Raw genomic sequence first — 17,376 nt, 5'->3', positions numbered from 1 at the left:
TACAAACTTCAAAAAGCAATAATTCAATTGTATAATCATTATTCCAAAATTTACAATGATAGTGTAGGCATACATGTTGTAATTTAGTTACAATGTGTGGTAATGGTTCTATGATATGACCATATTAACTGTTGCTCTCCTACATAATTATATATTCAACTGGCTTTCAGTTGAACACGAAACTATCCTTGTACCACCCAAAGTTGGCAATAGCTCTTGGACAGCAGTTTCTATCCTGCTGTAGAAATTATTTTTGGGAAGCGAAAAAGTTCATAATCCAATGTCCAGTCATTAAGCACTATCATATTTGTGAAGGGCTTCTTCCAACTTCTGGGTCACTTTTTGGAAAAATGTTATTTGTTGTTGTAAGAAATCGTGCATCTCTGATTTAAAGTTTTTTACTCGAATTTGATGGAAGTGATGAATTTCAGCCCAAGTGGCAAAAGAAACAGTGTTACAGCGATCCTGAACGCCACGGGCCTTTGGGACCTCCATCCTCCCTTCTTCCACATGTCGCCCACTCTCTTTTACTTTGGTAAGAGCTCCTTTCTGAATGGCGATGACATCTGGGAAGTTGGCCAGGTGCCCTTGGTAGAGCACTAACAGGTCCTTGACTGGGTCTGGCTCCTGCCTGGGCTGCTCGGCAAAGAGCTGGCGAATGGCGTCCTAGGCGTCTTCAGTGAAGGCGATGGCCTGATTCAGGCCTCCCGAGAAAGCCTGCTGGTCCAGCCCAAAGGCCTGGCTGAGGCCACGGGAAGATCAGCCCACCTTCGAAACTCCTTGAATCCCGGCTCCTGCTTCCCGGTGGCCTCGTGGGCAGCATGGTTGAGTTGCAGTCAGCGGCCGTCCATCTTCTCGGTGAAGCACTTGAAGTCATCAATCTTGCTCTCCACCTCCTGCAGGTCCAGAGCTGCTGCGGGCAGTGTGCTCAGGGTCAGGAAGAAGCTGGCGCCCCAGCTCATCCTTCTCGGCCTTCCTCTTGCCCAGCTTCCAGGCTTTCTCATCTGTGCTACTGAGGCAGGTTAGGAAGTGCTGGAACACATCACACTGAGCCAGCACTGGGTGGTGGGCCATGTGGTTCACCCACCAAATCAGGCCTTTCCTGCACTTCAAGATGAAGCAGTCGTCAGAGTGGCCACCGATCTGCTTCTCGGGCAGGTGGGGCACAGGGATGATGGGAACTTCCCAGCCAGCTGTGCATACAGCCAGTCGACATGCTTGTAGCCCCTGTGCAGCAGCACCTGAGCTTGCATGGACACCAGCTTGTAGGAGATGTAGCTCTTCATACCCTTGAACTTGGTCTGCTTGGTGGGTCCTCGAAGGTGCACTGGAAGGGGTAGGGGTTCTCCTGTCACTCGGTGCCCTAGGGCCCTAGCACCATGCATAGCTTGTCCCCATCCTGTGGGAAGCCAGAGGCCTCGCCCAACACGAAGACCTCCCCACCTGCCTTGACAAAAGAGAAGTGATTGAGGTTGCAGCTCACTGTGGCCGGTCCCAGCGGTGATGCTGCGGAGGTGCTGATCCACCTCCGGAGCCCAGGGACAAGTCTCAGAACACGTGGACAAGCGATAGCGGCCCGCCGACAACAAGCCGCCAAGGTACCGTGGGACTGTCGTCTGCTTGTTTTACATTGTCCGGGTCATCGTCGCTGCTCTGGCCGGCCTGGTAGTCGCCTTAGAGCTGCTGAAGCGAAGGCTGCAGGACGCCCTGCGGTACTGAAAGTCCGCGCCTGGCGACTGGAAGGTGCTAGGAGGCTGCACCTGCTGGGGCTGCAACAGCGGCTGGAAGGAGGCGCGCCAGGCTCCGCGTCTCCGGTCACCTGCACGTACGAGGACGGAGAGAGGCCACGGTCGCTGCGCTGTTGACCCCTGGAGCCAGCCATCTGTGTCCTGCTTAATGCACAGGCGCACACTCCGAGCTTCTGCAGGCAGATCTTGCCCGGTTCTCCGACCTGAAGTCGGACAGCGCCAAGCTCCAGGCGCACCTGCGGGAGATCCCCAAACCGGAGCCCCGACCAGGGCGCGCCCCGGGGGCTACCCGCGCCCTGGCGCACAGGCTAGAGTCCCGAGGGCAGTGCACAGCTTGTCCCTGTCGCCCGCCTGTCGCACCCTCCACGCGGCTCCGCTTGCAGCCCCAACTGCTTAATTTCACATTTTTATCTTCTTTATTTTCTAATTTTTGCACTAGTGGTTAATCAAAACTCTAAGCCCGAGCCTCTGGGATCAGGGCAGGGCAGCCAGAGACCTCTTCAGGCGGCTCTGCCCACTCCTGCCGCAGGCTCTTTTCACGGGGCGATCCAAGATGGCGGCCTAGAGGGTGACTGCACCCCCAGTCGCTCCAGAACCCAGGAGTTAAGAAGGGGAGGCATTGAGAGACTCGGACTGAAATAGAGCCACAGGTGAGTCTGTGCACTGGGTAAAGCTCGGCCCGGGTGGCAGGCACAGATAGGGGTGGCTTATCGGAGCCAGGCAGGGCAGCTAGAGTCTTCCACAGGCAGCCCTGCGCACTCCAGCAGTGGGCCCCACCCACACAGCCAACTTCTCCAGGTTCTCAGAGCGGGCCCCCTAGTGAGAGCCTATCTGACCAGAACAAGTTCCAAGTCCTGGAGCCAGGGCAGCACAGCGTACTCCAACCCGCAAGCAGCTTCAGGAACCAGGACAGGGCAGCCAGAGACTTCCCCAAGCAGCCCGGCCCCCTGCGGTGGGAGGCGCCTTTCAAGGCTAGCTTCTAGGACCAGACCGCCCAGTGAGAGGCTTTCTACATAGAACCAGCCACAAGCCCCCGAACCAACGGAGAGCTTCCATCCCCAAGCAGCCTCTGGGATCAGGGCAGGGCAGCCAGAGACCTCTTCAGGAGGCTCTGCCCACTCCGGCTGCAGGCTCTTTTCACGGGGTGATCTAAGATGGCGGCCTAGAGGGTGACTGCACCCCCAGTCGCTCCAGAACCCAGGAGTTAAGAAGGGGAGGCATTGAGAGACTCGGACTGAAATAGAGCCACAGGTGAGTCTGCGCACTGGGTAAAGCTCGGCCCGGGTGGCAGGCACAGATAGGGGTGGCTTATCAGAGCAGGGTAGGGCAGCCAAAGTCTTCCCCAGGTAGCCTTCCACACGCCCGGCGGTGGGCTCCTTCCACACGGCCAGCTGCACGGTGCAGGCCCCCAGTGAGAGCCTTTCCGCACAGAGCCAGCTCCAAACCCTGAAACCAGTAGGGGGCTAGGGGCAGCTTTCTTTGGATGCACTGCATTATCAAATTCCTCCAAGACATCAGGCTACTGAAGGCTGGGAGGTGATACACTGGAAATCTACCGGAACACTATAAGCCAATAGCGGAAATCTGTAATATCTCAGAGTCCCACTGACAGCTGACCAATATGAGAAAACAAGGGAAGAAAATGTCCCAAACAAACCTAGATACTACATCAATAAAACCCAATGACAGCACAGCAGAAGAAATGTCAGAAAAGGAGTTCCGAATGTACATAATTAAAACGATCAGGGAAGCAAATGAGGAGATGAAAGAGTAAATGCAGGCATTGAAGGAGGAGATGAAAGAGCAAATGCAGGCATTAAATGATCATACCAATCAACAGTTAAAAGACCAAATACGGGAAGCAAGAGATCATTTCAATAAAGAGTTAGAGATACTGAAAAAAAAGCAAACTAAAATACTTGAAATGAAGGAAACAATAAACCAAGTTAAAAACTCCATAGAAAGCATAACCAATAGGATAGAACACCTGGAAGACAGAACCTCAGACATTGAAGACAAATTATTTAATCTTGAAAACAAAGTTGGCCAAACAGAGAAGATGGTAAGCAATCATGAACAGAATCTACAAGAATTATGGGATATCATGAAAAGGCCAAATTTAAGAATTATTGGGATTGAGGAAGGCTTAGAGAAACAAACCAAAGGAATGAACAATCTATTCAATGAAATAATATCAGAAAATTTCCCAAATCTGAAGAATGAAATGGAAAACCAAGTACAAGAGGCTTATAGAACTCCAAACATACAAAATTACAACAGACCCACACCAAGGCACATTATTATGAAAATACCTAACATACAAAATAAAGACAGAATTTTAAAGGCCGCGAGAGAAAAGAATCAAATTACATTCAGAGGGAAACCAATAAGAATATCAGCAGATTTTCAATCCAGACCCTAAAAGCTAGAAGGGCCTGGAACAACATATACCAAGCCCTGAAAGAAAACGGATGCCAACCAAGAATCTTATACCCAGCAAAAATTACCTTCAAATTTGACGATGAAATAAGATCCTTCCATGATAAACAAAAGCTAAAGGAATTTACAAAAAGAAAGCCAGCATTACAGAACATTCTCAGCAAAATATTCCATGAGGAAGAGATGAAAAACAATGATGCAAATCAGCAACAGGAGGCGCTAGCCTAAAGGAATAGCCAAATAAAGGAGAAACCAAATCATGTCAAAAACAAATATGAGTCAAATGACTTGGAATACAAATCATATCACAATAATAACCCTGAAAGTTAATGGCCTGAACTCATCAATCAAAAGACATAGACTGGCAGATTGGATTAAAAAGAAAAATCCAACAATATGCTGCCTGCAAGAGACTCATCTCATAGAAAGAGATACCCATAGACTAAAGGTGAAAGGATGAGGAAAAACATACCATACACACGGACACAGCAAAAAAGCTGGAATATCCATCCTCATTTCAGATAATGTGGACTTCAAACCAAAACTAGTCAGAAGGGATAAAGAAGGACATTACATGCTGCTTAAGGGAAGCATAAATCAGCAAGACATAACAATCATAAATATCTATGCCCCAAACATTGGCTCATCCATGTACGTCAAACAAGTCCTTCTCAATTCCAGAAATCAAATAGACCACAACACAATAATACTAGGTGATTTTAACACACCTCTCTCACCACTAGATAGATCGTCCAAACAAAAATTGAATAAAGAAACTATAGATCTCAACAACACAATCAACAACTTAGACTTAACGGACATATATAGAATATACCATCCAACAAAGAACGAATACACTTTCTTCTCAGCAGCACATGGATTCTTCTCTAAAATAGACCATATTTTATGCCACAAAGCTACTGTTAGCAAATACAAGAAGATAGAGATACTACCTTGTACTCTATCAGATCATAATGGATTGAAATTAGAAATAAATGACAGAATAAAAAACAGAAACTTCTCCAATACCTGCAGATTAAATAATACACTATTATATGATGAATGGATAACAGAGGACATCAGGAGGGAAATAAAAAAATTCTTAGAAGTAAACGAGAACAAAGACACATCATATCAAAATCTCTGGGACACTATGAAAGCAGTACTTAGAGGAAAATTTATTTCATGGGGCGCATTCAAAAAAAGAAGTAGAAATCAACAAATAAACGACTTAACACTACAGCTCAAAGCGCTAGAAAAAGAAGAACAGACCAATACCAAAAGTAGTAGAAGACAGGAAATAGTTAAAATCAGAGCCGAAATCAATGAAATCGAAACAAAAGAAACAATTGGAAAAATTAGCAAAATAAATAGTTGGTTCTTTGAAAAAATAAATAAAATTGATAAACCCTTAGCCACACTAACAAAGAGAAAGAGGGAGAAAACTCAAATTACTAAAATTCGGAATGAACAAGGAAACATCACAACAGACACAAGTGAAATACAAAACATAATTAGAAGCTATTTCGAAAATCTATACTCCAACAAAACAGAAAACCTCGAAGACATCAACAAATTTCTAAAGACATATGAATTACCTAAACTGAATGAGGAGGACATACACAACTTAAATAAACCAGTTTCAAGCAATGAAATAAAAGAGGTCATCAAAAGCCTACCAACAAAGAAAAGTCCAGGACCAGATGGGTTCTCAGCCGAGTTCTACAAAACTTTTAAAGAAGAGCTCATTCCAATACTCCTCAAACTATTCCATGAAATAGAAGAGGAGGGAACCCTCCCAAACTCGTTCTATGAAGCCAATATCACCCTGATACCTAAACCAGACAGAGACACATCGAGGAAAGAAAATTTCAGACCAATATCCTTAATGAACATCGATGCAAAAATTCTCAACAAAATTTTAGCAAATCGCATACAAATATATTAAAAAGATAGTGCACCACGATCAAGTGGGTTTTATCCCAGGGATGCAAGGTTGGTTCAACATTCGGAAATCAATAAATGTCATTCTCCATATCAACAGACCTAAAGTTAAGAATCACATGATTATTTCAATAGATGCAGAAAAAGCATTCGATAAAATACAGCACCCCTTCATGCTCAAAACACTAGAAAAAATTGGGGTAGTGGGAACATTCCTTAACATTATAAAGGCCATCTACGCTAAGCCCATGGCTAATATCATTCTAAATGGTGAAAAACTGAAAACGTTCCCCCTAAAAACTGGAACAAGGCAGGGATGCCCTCTTTCACCACTTCTATTCAAAATCGTCCTTGAGACTCTAGCCAGAGCAATTAGACAACCAAAGAAATTAAAGGGATACGAATAGGAAAAGAAGAACTCAAACTATCCCTGTTCGCTGATGACATGATTATATATTTAGAGGAACCTGGAAATTCCACCAGAAAACTTTTAGAACTCATAAGTGAATTCAGTAAAGTAGCAGGTTACAAGATCAATGCTCATAAATCCAATGCATTTTTATATATAAGTGATGAATCTTCAGAAAGAGAAATTAGGAAAACTACCCCATTCACAATAGCATCGAAAAAATAAAATACTTGGGAATCAATCTCACAAAAGAGGTGAAAGACCTCTACAATGAGAACTACAGAACACTAAAGAAAGAAATTAAAGAGAACCTTAGAGATGGAAAGATCTCCCATGTTCCTGGATAGGCAGAATTAATATTGTCAAAATGGCTATACTACCTAAAGTGCTATACAGATTCAATGCAATTCCAATTAAAATCCCAATGATTTACCTTGCAGAAATAGAGCAAGCAATTATGAAATTCATCTGGAAGAATAAAAAACCTAGAATAGCTAAAGCAATCCTCAGTAGCAAGAGCGAAGCAGGGGAATTGCAATACCAGATCTTCAACTCTACTACAAAGCAATAGTAACAAAAACGGCATGGTATTGGTACCAAAATAGACAGGTAGATCAATGGTACAGAATAGAGGACATGGACACAAACCCAAATAAATATAATTTTCTCATACTAGACAAAGGTTCCAAAAATATGCAATGGAGAAAAGATAGCCTCTTCAACAAATGGTGCTGGGAAAACTGGAAAACCATATGCAATAGAATGAAATTAAACCCCTATCTCTCACCCTACACAAAACTCAACTCAAAATGGATCAAGGACCTCGGAATCAGACCAGAGACCCTGCATCTTATAGAAGAAAAAGTAGGTCCAAATCTTCAACTTGTTGCCTTAGGATCAGACTTCCTTAACAGGACTCCCATAGCACAAGAAATAAAAGCAAGAATCAACAACTGGGATAGATTCAAACTAAAAAGCTTTCTCTCAGCAACAGAAACTATCAGTAATGTGAAGAGAGAGCCTACAGAGTGGGAGAATATCTCTGCCAACCATACTTCAGATAGAGCGCTAATTTCCAGAATCTATAAAGAACTCAAAAAACTCTACACGAAGAATACAAATAATCCAATCAACAAATGGGCTAAGGAAATGAACAGACACTTCACAGAAGAAGATCTACAAGCAATCAACAGATATATGAAAAAATGTTCAACATCCCTAGGAATAAGAGAAATGCAAATCAAAACCACCCTAAGATTCCATCTCACCCCAATCAGAATGGCGATTATCAAGAACACAAGCAACAATAGGTGTTGGCGAGGATGTGGTGAAAAAGGAACACTCATACATTGCTGGTGGGGTTGCAAATTAGTGCAGCCACTCTGGAAAGCAGTGTGGAGATTCCTCAGAAAGCTTGGAATGGAAACACCATTTGACCCAGCTATCCCACTCCTTGGCCTATACCCAAAGGACTTAAAATCAGCATACTACAGAGATACAGCCACATCAATGTTCATTGCTGCTCAATTCACCATAGCCAGATTGTGGAACCAACCTAGATGCCCTTCAGTTGATGAATGGATAAAGAAACTGTGGCATATATATACAATGGAATATTACTCTGCAATGAAGAATGATAAAATTATGGCATTTACAGGCAAATGGATGAAATTGGAGAATATCATGCTAAGTGAGATAAGCCAATCTCAAAAAACTAAAGGACGAATGATCTCGCTGATAAGCGGATGAGGACATATAATGGGGGGTGGGAGGGGTTAACATTAGGTTTAGGGTTAGGTTTAGGGTTAGGGATAAGGAGAGCGGTAAGAATGAAGGAAAGAAGGACTGTATAGAGGGAAAAGAGGGGTGGGAGGGGTGGGAGGGGTGGGGGGGAAGGAAACAAAAATAATCAAACATCATTGCCCTATGTAAACGTATGATTACACAAATGGTATGCCTTTACGCCATGTACAAATAGAGAAACAACATGGATCCCATTTGTATACAATAAAAAAAAAAAAAAACACTGTGGGAATATGGAATTAAATAAATGCTCAAAGTAGATTTTTTTAAACCAGAAAAAAAAAAAAAGAAACTCTAAGCCCTACACAACACTACTCAACGAAGGAGCATCATTCCTGAATCAAGAGTTGGATTAACCAAGCTCTTAAGTCTGCGAGCAGGGTGTGGCCCAGCAGCATCACAGCCTATGGTCGCTTGGGAGGTCACTTCTCATTTACGAGCTTTAATTTCCTCATCTGGAACGCAGCAAGCCTGGTCTGAATGACCTCTAAATTCTCTCTGATCCTGAGATGCAAGGGCATTTGGACCCAGGACTTGTTCCCAGTGACGCCCCTCAATGATGAATGAGTTCTTCCCGGGTTGTCACAGGGACTACATAAAAACCAATTATCTGCTTCCTGTGGAATGTTCTCCTTGGTTCCTCCGGCTTAATAAAGGAAGTGTTATTCCAAATGTAGCATGATCTGCCTCCTGTTGGGGCTGGAAGCCAGCATCCTTCAGCTCCACTAATATCTGTGCACGTGAGGGAGGCTCAGTGCCCCCGCTTTCCTTTGGACAGATGTGACATCCTCCTGCCACACATAATGACCGTGTGTGGCATTTTAGTTCATGAGGTGAAGTCTGCTTTGTCCTGTACAAGTGCCGCTGCCACCACGTCCTTTGGTTTTCAGGTTGCCAGTGCCTTTCTCCAGGTCTCATGTTCCTTCTGTGTGTCCTTAAAGCTGAAGCGAAGCTCCGAGGGTAGCGTGAGCAGGATCGTGTTTCTTTTTAATGCTGCTCGGCTACTCTGCATCCACGGATAGGAGGATTTAGTCCTTTTGCATTCAAGGTCTTTTTGGACAAGTGGTATAGGTACCTGGTGCTGTACCTGTATTAGGTGTGAATGTTGCACTGATCTGATTGTAGAATAAAGAGGAAAACCATGGGAACAATGACAGGCCCAGAACCCAGTGTGAATGTCACAACCCATGAAAAGGACAAACAGCGCAGCTGTAAGTGAGGGGGGCACGGGGCAGGGAGAATGGACATCACGGCCTCCAGCACCCATCTTTTCCCCTCTGCTTGTGCATCACGTAAGCAGGAAGAATTTGTCAACACGTGCCTGAGTACTCAGCCTGGGTAGTAAAGGGGACAAGTAAGCAAGTGAAAATTATTACTTCTGTCACTGTTCACTCCAGGGAGCCAACAGAGAAAAGCATTACACTCTTATTTAAAATTACAGTAGGAACAAAATGACACCATTTTTAATATCAATCATTGAAGACAATATTTAGGAACACAGGAAAGGAAGTGTAAGAGTTATGAATCAATCTATTCAGTTGGGGAAAACATAAAATAAGACTTTAACAAACATGAAGAAATACTATTGCCATAGCCTGAGAAACTCAAATTTCATCAACTTTATTATCAATGTACACATCTATCTATCTGCTTATCATAAACCCAATAAAGACCAACATGACTGCTGTTCATTTTTGTTAATTCCCTCAGAGTCGATCCAATCTTTGCATAGACCCTGACTGTGCATGAACTGCTCTGTCCCTGTCTGATTCCTCCCGGGCCCCACCTGGGCCCTGGGCCCTGCCTGGAAGGCTCTCCTGGGGTGCCTGCCTCCTGCTCATCACATCCACACAGGGCTCCCACCCCCTCCAGCCCCTTACCACATCCCTTTTAGTTTTTTTTCTCTGTTGCACTTAACAACTTGAGAACTAATTGCGTTAATCTGCTATGGCTGCCTTAATAAAATAACTGGTCCCTGGCAGTTTAAACAACAGGAATTTCCTTCTCAGAGCTCGGGAGGCTGGAAGACCTGATCAAGGAGTTGGCAGGGCTGGTTTCATTCTCTGCCCTTTACTCGGGCTTACAGATGGCTGCCTTCTTGCTGTTTCTTGGACTGGCCTTTTTTCTGTAAGTGTGCATCTCTGGTGTCTCTTCCTCTTCTTAGAAGGAGACCAGCCCTATTGGATGGGGTCTACACAACACCAGCATGTTAACTTAGCTGCCTCTGAAAACCCTGTCTCAAAACCTGGCAGGTATTAGAGGTTAGGCCTCCAACTCAGGACCAGGGGCTACTCAGCGGTAACACTCTTGCACTTTGCTCATCATTTCTCCGTTTTCAGTTCCTGTCTCTATCCCAGACACTAATGCACAGTTACCATGCTGGCAGGGACTCTGGTCTTTTTGTTATTTACTGTATCTCCAGTGCTTGGGCAGTGCCTGGAACACACAAGAAAATCAATTAATATTTGTGGGAGGCACATACTATTGCTTTTCTCTTAACTTACCAACAGTGTAAGTTATAAACAGTACTTTATTTCCTTTATAATAAAATAATACTCTCTAAACATTAATTTTGAAATTATTGCTCAAGACCTCCGGCACTCCAAGTCAGGTCAGGCTGGTGAGCAGACCCGCAGGCTCACTCGCAGTTCTTTCCACTGTGGCTGGTTCTTTGGAATCAGAGTCCTCTTCACACTCACAGGTCAGCTTTGGAAATCGTAAGCCTGGCCTGAGGAGCCCCTTGGTGACCAGTTCCTGTTATTTTCTGAGACAGGGCCCAGATGCCAGCTTCCTGAATTCCTACCTCCAGCTTTCCTGAGCTGCCCAGGGCTGCTGGGTTCCTTGTTACCCTGCGCCTGTGAGTCAGCCTTCCTCAGGGCCTGCCACAGCCACAGGTGGCTTGAGCAACCAGATGCCACGGACGGTTTACCTCCTGACACCTGCAGCTGGAGCCACCAAGGTTATCAGAACAAACCAAGTCTCCTAAAGCAAAGAGAGTGCTGGTTCATTCTTCGTGACGTTCCCTGGGCCTCGTTGGTGTCCTGGGCTTCTTTCTGCAGTGCTATAGAACCCCAGGGAGACAGCACACTTAGCGGTTGAGAGACTGCAGACGTCCTCGCTCTGCCAGGCGGAGCATCGCCACGCTCCCCAGACAGCCAGGTTTGGTCATGATTCTGTTCCCCTTGAAGGGACACACTGATGACCTCCTGTTCAAGACTTGTGTGCTTGCCAAGAGAGGGTGGAGGCAGACACTGCGGGAGGCACAGACTGGGGCTGTCCCACAGGCTCTCCCTGCACTCTGTGGTCTCTGGGCCTCCCTGGCAGCTTGTCTGCGACCTCAGAGTTCATGGTGCAGCTGCACCCTCCTCCTGCCCTGGCACCCAGGACCCCCAAAACTGCAATATGAGGCTTCTCAGGGAGCCAGACTTCTCCGGAACATAGACTCACCCTAAGGAGAAGGCCAGCCCAGAGAGCAGAGCCAAGAGTGAGGAAAGGAGATGTGCCCCGTCTCATGGGCCACACCTGCAAAAACGAGGCCCCCTCTGTGTGGACTCTGAACTCTGCAGGCAGATAGTGGGCTTGAAAAAGCTGAATGGAAACAATGGGACCATAACCATGTTGACTTAAATGACAATCCAGTCAAAGTGAATGTCCCCAGGTCCTGCTGTGGTCCAGGCTGCACCACCGGGTACATCACTGGCAGATTTGACAAAGTTAACTGGATTTTTAATGATTTTTGTCAGTTTTTCAGAATTTTGAGATGTTTCCCTTTTCTTTCCATTTCACTTTTCTTGTCTGATGTCAGTCTGTTGTTCTTAGAACAGCTGTAACCAAACCAGACTTTTAAAGGGTACAAACCAAATGTCCAATATTATAAAATGTAAAGTAAATCATCATTGATTACAAAACAGCACATGCATCAAGATGCCCCTGTTACTTAAATATAATGAGTAAATACAGAATACAATCCAAAGGCATGTATTAAAACAGTGGCTCTCTTGAAAGGGCTGGATCGAATAAAGGTGGTTTCTATAGTGTTCTTTTTATCTGTGTTTTTGGATTTTCTTCATGTCACATGTAAATTGCTTCTGAAATAAGAATAAAATAAAAGCTATGAGCAGCAAAAGGAAAAAAAAATAGAAGGATCAGGAATATTTTGGGATATGTTAAATTTTTTGAACTCATTTTTATTAGCTATAGCGGTGACTCTAGCAGTATGATAAGTTTTTTTCAGTTTTGAAGATTGATTAAAATAAGGTTTCAACTGGACTCCTCGTCCTCTCACCCTGCACAAAATTCAACTCAAAGTGGAACAATTGGGAGGATTTCATCAAAAATGGAAGAAAGATCAGTGGTCTAGAGGAAGAGGACCAAAGGGGAGGGAGGAGAGGCAGGATAAAGGAAGAACAGTGGAATGAAACCTAACTTTCCTATATGCATGTATGATCATGCTACAGTGAATCTCACCATTATGTGGATCCACAGGGCACTAATTAATATCCGCCAAACTTAATACACACACACACACACACACACACACACTGCTACAGTTTAGATGTGAGTTGTCCCCCAAAAGCTCATGTGGGAGACAATTGAAGAAATGAAATGATCGGGTTATGAGAGTCTCAACCTTATCGGTGCATTAATCCACTGATAGGGATTAACTGGGCGGTGACTGTAGGCGGGTGGGTTGTGGCTGGAGGAGGTGGACCATCAGACATGTGACCTTGGGGTCTATATCTTCTCCTTGTTGAGTGGTGCTCTCTGCTTTTTTGATGACTATGTCCCCAAGGGCTTTCTCTGCCATGCACTTCTGCCATGATGTTCCACCTCACCCCAGGCACTGAGGAAGGAGTCAGCTGTCTATGGATTGACACATCTGAAACCATGAGCCCCCAAATAAACCTTTTCTTTAATTGTTCTTGTCAGGTATTTTAGTTGCAGCAGTTAAAAAAAAATCTGACAAAAACAAGAGTGCAATGATTAAACTGAAAAATTCAATAAAAAGCAACATTATCAAGTCCAAGACGGACCACGTGGGCTCAAAGACAAAACAGTTGAAATTACCTATCAGAGGGTCAAAAATGAAAATTATGAAGAAAGCCTACAAGAATTATAGGAGACACCATCAAGACTCTTATCCTAAGCATAATGGAAATTCAAAAGAAGAGAAAGGGCCAGAAAGTAGATTGAAAGAAACAATGGGCAAAATTCTCCCTAATCTGAGGACAGAAGCCAACATTTAGGTACAGGAAGCACTGAGGTCTGTAGCCAAGTTCAGCTCAAAGAGGGGTTTTCCAAGTCTCTCAGAAATCAAATGCCAAGAAAGAAAAGGCAGGAATTGACAGTTGACAAAGTGCAGCTGAGAAGTTGTGCATGAGCATCATGCGTGTGAAGACCAGTGTTTTATATATACATGTGTGTGTACGTGATCTTATTATTTATATATATATATATATATATATATATATATATATACATATATTTTTTTTTCACACACACACATATATATATAATTTTATGTATATAATTTTGTCCATGCTCTAGTGTTTGTGAGATAGGGCTTTATAGTTCTGGTGGTGTGGACATCAGGGTGCCATTTTCCTTTGCCTTTTATTCTATGCACATATCCATTCTATGACATATTCATTCTCATTCAATTGAAGATGTATCGATGAAGCTTGTAAAATCCACTTCGTAAAGGCAAGTGTCTCCTCCCAGACTGTTCAGCTCCAACCTTCTGGGAAGGAGGATGGCGACCTTCCTGACAGAAGATGCTGTAACAGAATAAACCTAGAGCTGACAATGGTTGGAAGGGGAAAGAGCTCTGCAGGTGAGGCCAGCCTAAAGGAGGACACTCAGGAGACAGAGGAGGTAGAGAGAGATCAGCGGCAGGATTTGAGCTTTCAGATCAACTGGTGCCTGAAGCCAGTGTTCACCATGAGATCCCTAGGACCCAGAGCCAGATTTGTTTAAAAGAGTTTGACATCAGATTCCTTGATGTCCTGACTGAAACACATAGGAAATATCAATGACGTATAGACACAGGCAACTTGCTATAAGGACTGTATTTGAGATGGGCAAAGAAAACCAAAGACAATATACAGGAAGAAAGAAGCACAACTCCTTTCTAGGTCACAAAACAAGCTTGGAACTTTCTTTCCTCTGTTCTCGATGTTCAGAGGCAGTGGGACGTGTAGTGAACAACTCCAAGCTGGAAACACAGCCTCCACTCTGCCATGGCACATGGAGCTCCTTTGTAGACCTGGGGACACAGAGGGAGTGTCAGGCACTGGGCGCTGGGGTCAGACATGGTTCCTAGGACAGTGAAGTTTCAACACAACATTACCCACGTGACCTATGACTTGTGGTGATAAGCTTCTCTTCAACTGTTCCCAGAGTGGATAACAGTCACAGTAGGTTCACATCAATCCCACAGGAAGGGATTCATAAAGGCATGCTCGTAAGGAGAGGTCACGGAGCCCACAAAAGATCAGCAGGCAGCACATGTCTGCTCACCGTCAGCAGCTTGTGTTTTCCCGTAACACAACGGACAACAGTTAACACTCTGGAAAGCAGAACAATCTAGAGAGAAATAGGGTAGTGGTTAAGTGAATGGGGTTTGGCAACAGCCCTATTGCATAATCATTAGTGACTTTAGTACGGCTATTAAGCTTTCTAAAGTTCCTTTTCAAACCCACAAAAAGAAATTAGCTATTGAAATCAGGTGCTTGATAGAATTATTGTGAAAATTTATTACCATTATGGATGAAAAGCTCTTATTAATTTTTAAATATCATCTGATATGAATATGGTGAATGTTTTTATATATTTTGAGAATATATATGGTAGTTTATTGTAGAATAGATATGGAGAATAGATATGGCAGATTATGGTAGTTTTCCAATTAACCAGACCTGTATGAAATCATGCAAGGCCCCCTTTACCCACATTGGTATTCTCATTTCACATAGGAAGATTTTAAGGTCCATAGGGTCGTGTATAACTAATTAGAACAAATTTGTAAAATTAAATAAAAAAAAGGAATGTTGCACCTAAGAGTAAAACTCAAATCGGGCTGTGTAGAGCAGACTGGGCCTACCCTGAGTTACTCCATTTTATAAAGTAGTACTTTGCCATGAGTCACTCTGTTTTGAGTACAAATGCCAAAGAGGAATGACTCCATGCCACGTACAAGTAAACAACCACTGTTTGCCCTGTGTAAACATGTCACACTCTGATAAGTAAATTAATTGTGCTAATGAAAACAGTCACTTGTGAACTTTTTTAACTAAGTCAGAAGCACGTGGTTACATGGGCTTATCAAACTCATATTAGAAAGTTCAGGCCCTGGATCTTATTGAACACACCAGGCCACTGAAAGAAGAAAGTCACTCACTCCAGACCCATAAGAGGAGGAGCACCCTGAGACTGGACAGTGCAGAAACTGATCCCATCACGAGGTCACTGTCATGAGTCTGTCCCAGGAAAACTGCCACAGTGAGAAAGCGTGGTTTCTGTCCCTCTAGGTACAGCCGGGCTTCTCCTGCCTGTGTGACCATCACACATGGCCCGCTCCATGCTGACATCTCAAGCTGGCTCTCTAAGCTGACTCTCTGAAACGGCCATCCTCTGGACTGTGACCTAGAGTAAGTGCTTGTGCTCAGACAGCTCTGTGCCTGACCAAGCTCTTCAGCTGGTTCCTAATCTTAGTGACCACCTGCAGTGGCTTTAGAAGTCCACCTGCTCTCTGCCTTTGCTCACAGTTCAGTCTCCTGGACTCCTATGGCTGCCTTCACCTTTTCTTAGCCCTTTTCTGACCTCTGTCTGTATCACTGTGTGAAGTGTTATAGTGACTTTAGTGTTATAAATATTTGTAGTTAAGATTAAAATAAAAGAACCTGTGATTGCCTAGCTTATGACTGTCAGGTAACCCAGGAGTATTTGGTGAACTGCTAACCACTGAAGATGGTGTAGCCTTTGTCTCTGTTGCTATTCTGACACTGTGGAAAAACGCAGGGGAGTGTGGTCTAAGCTAGCAGTATGGCTTGCTCAGCCACAGGTCTAGTCTCAAAACCACAGCCAGTTCCCTGAGTATTCAATACTGGAGAAAGATCACAGTGTGAGCACGTTACCAAGTCTGTGCACAACATAAATCTATGGTGGAACAGAAGAGTCCTGGCTTGGAGTCATCCTTGAGGGACAAAGAGGATTTGAACAAGCAGACAGGTGAGAGAACAAATTCCAAGTACGGATCATGGAACCAAGAAAGAAAGTGGAAAAACTTCAATAGGGAAGTGTGTGGATCATGCTGAGTGGAAAGGAACTTGTTGGGGTGGAGGATGCCAAGCAGCTGGATTCAATGCAGGGTTGGGGCACCTGGGTGACCTTATGGACAAAGCTTGCTTTGAAGATGAGTGTTAAGAACAGGAGAGGGTATGTGGGCTTGGATCTCAAGTGAATCCAGGAATTCTGAGTCCAAGCCCAGAGCCTCACTCTTTCCTTCATGTTCCCGTGTTCCTCAAGGAGTTCAGAGTCACCCGACAGATGCCTCAGAACTGGGTGGTTTGAGCCAGCAAGCGTGTCTTTTCCACATGGGCTTCTATAACCAGTGGAATGTTTCCAGAGGTTATCCTTGGGTCACTGTAGTGTGGGTTTCCTTGAGCCTGCAGGCTGCTCAGGGGACGTTCCTCACACGTTTACTGTGACAAGGAGCAATGACAACTAGCTCAGGTGGTGGACACCAAAGCCATATTAATGGAAAAAATGTGATTCTGACGGGGACATGTTCTCTGACCACTTGGAGCTGCAATACTTCTCAGTTTTCATGCTCACAAGCAGGTCTGTGATCTTCGTCAAAGGTCAAATGAAGGAAATCCTTTGAGTCTCTTCTGGGTTAAGCAAACCAAAGGACTTCGCATGGAACAAAAGCACGTTCTCTTCCTAGAATCTGGGGGAGTCTAAGTCTCATACAGGCCATCAAATTTTTAAACAGAAATGGGAAGTGGAGATGTGATCCTGCAATATGCATAA

The 17,376-nt window shown here is 44.3% G+C and overlaps 1 pseudogene; it reads right to left on the bottom strand.

Moving 5' to 3' along the window:
• Window positions 1–291: 291 nt before the first annotated feature.
• The window catches only part of LOC124982237 (sorting nexin-18-like), a 33,989-nt pseudogene continuing 16,904 nt past the window's right edge, over window positions 292–17,376 (bottom strand).

The sequence above is a fragment of the Sciurus carolinensis genome, chromosome 4, assembly GCF_902686445.1.
Source record: "Sciurus carolinensis chromosome 4, mSciCar1.2, whole genome shotgun sequence".
Lineage (NCBI taxonomy): Eukaryota > Metazoa > Chordata > Mammalia > Rodentia > Sciuridae > Sciurus > Sciurus carolinensis.
The sequence above is the reverse complement of the archived record's forward strand: the minus strand, read 5'-3'. Positions and strand labels throughout refer to the sequence as shown.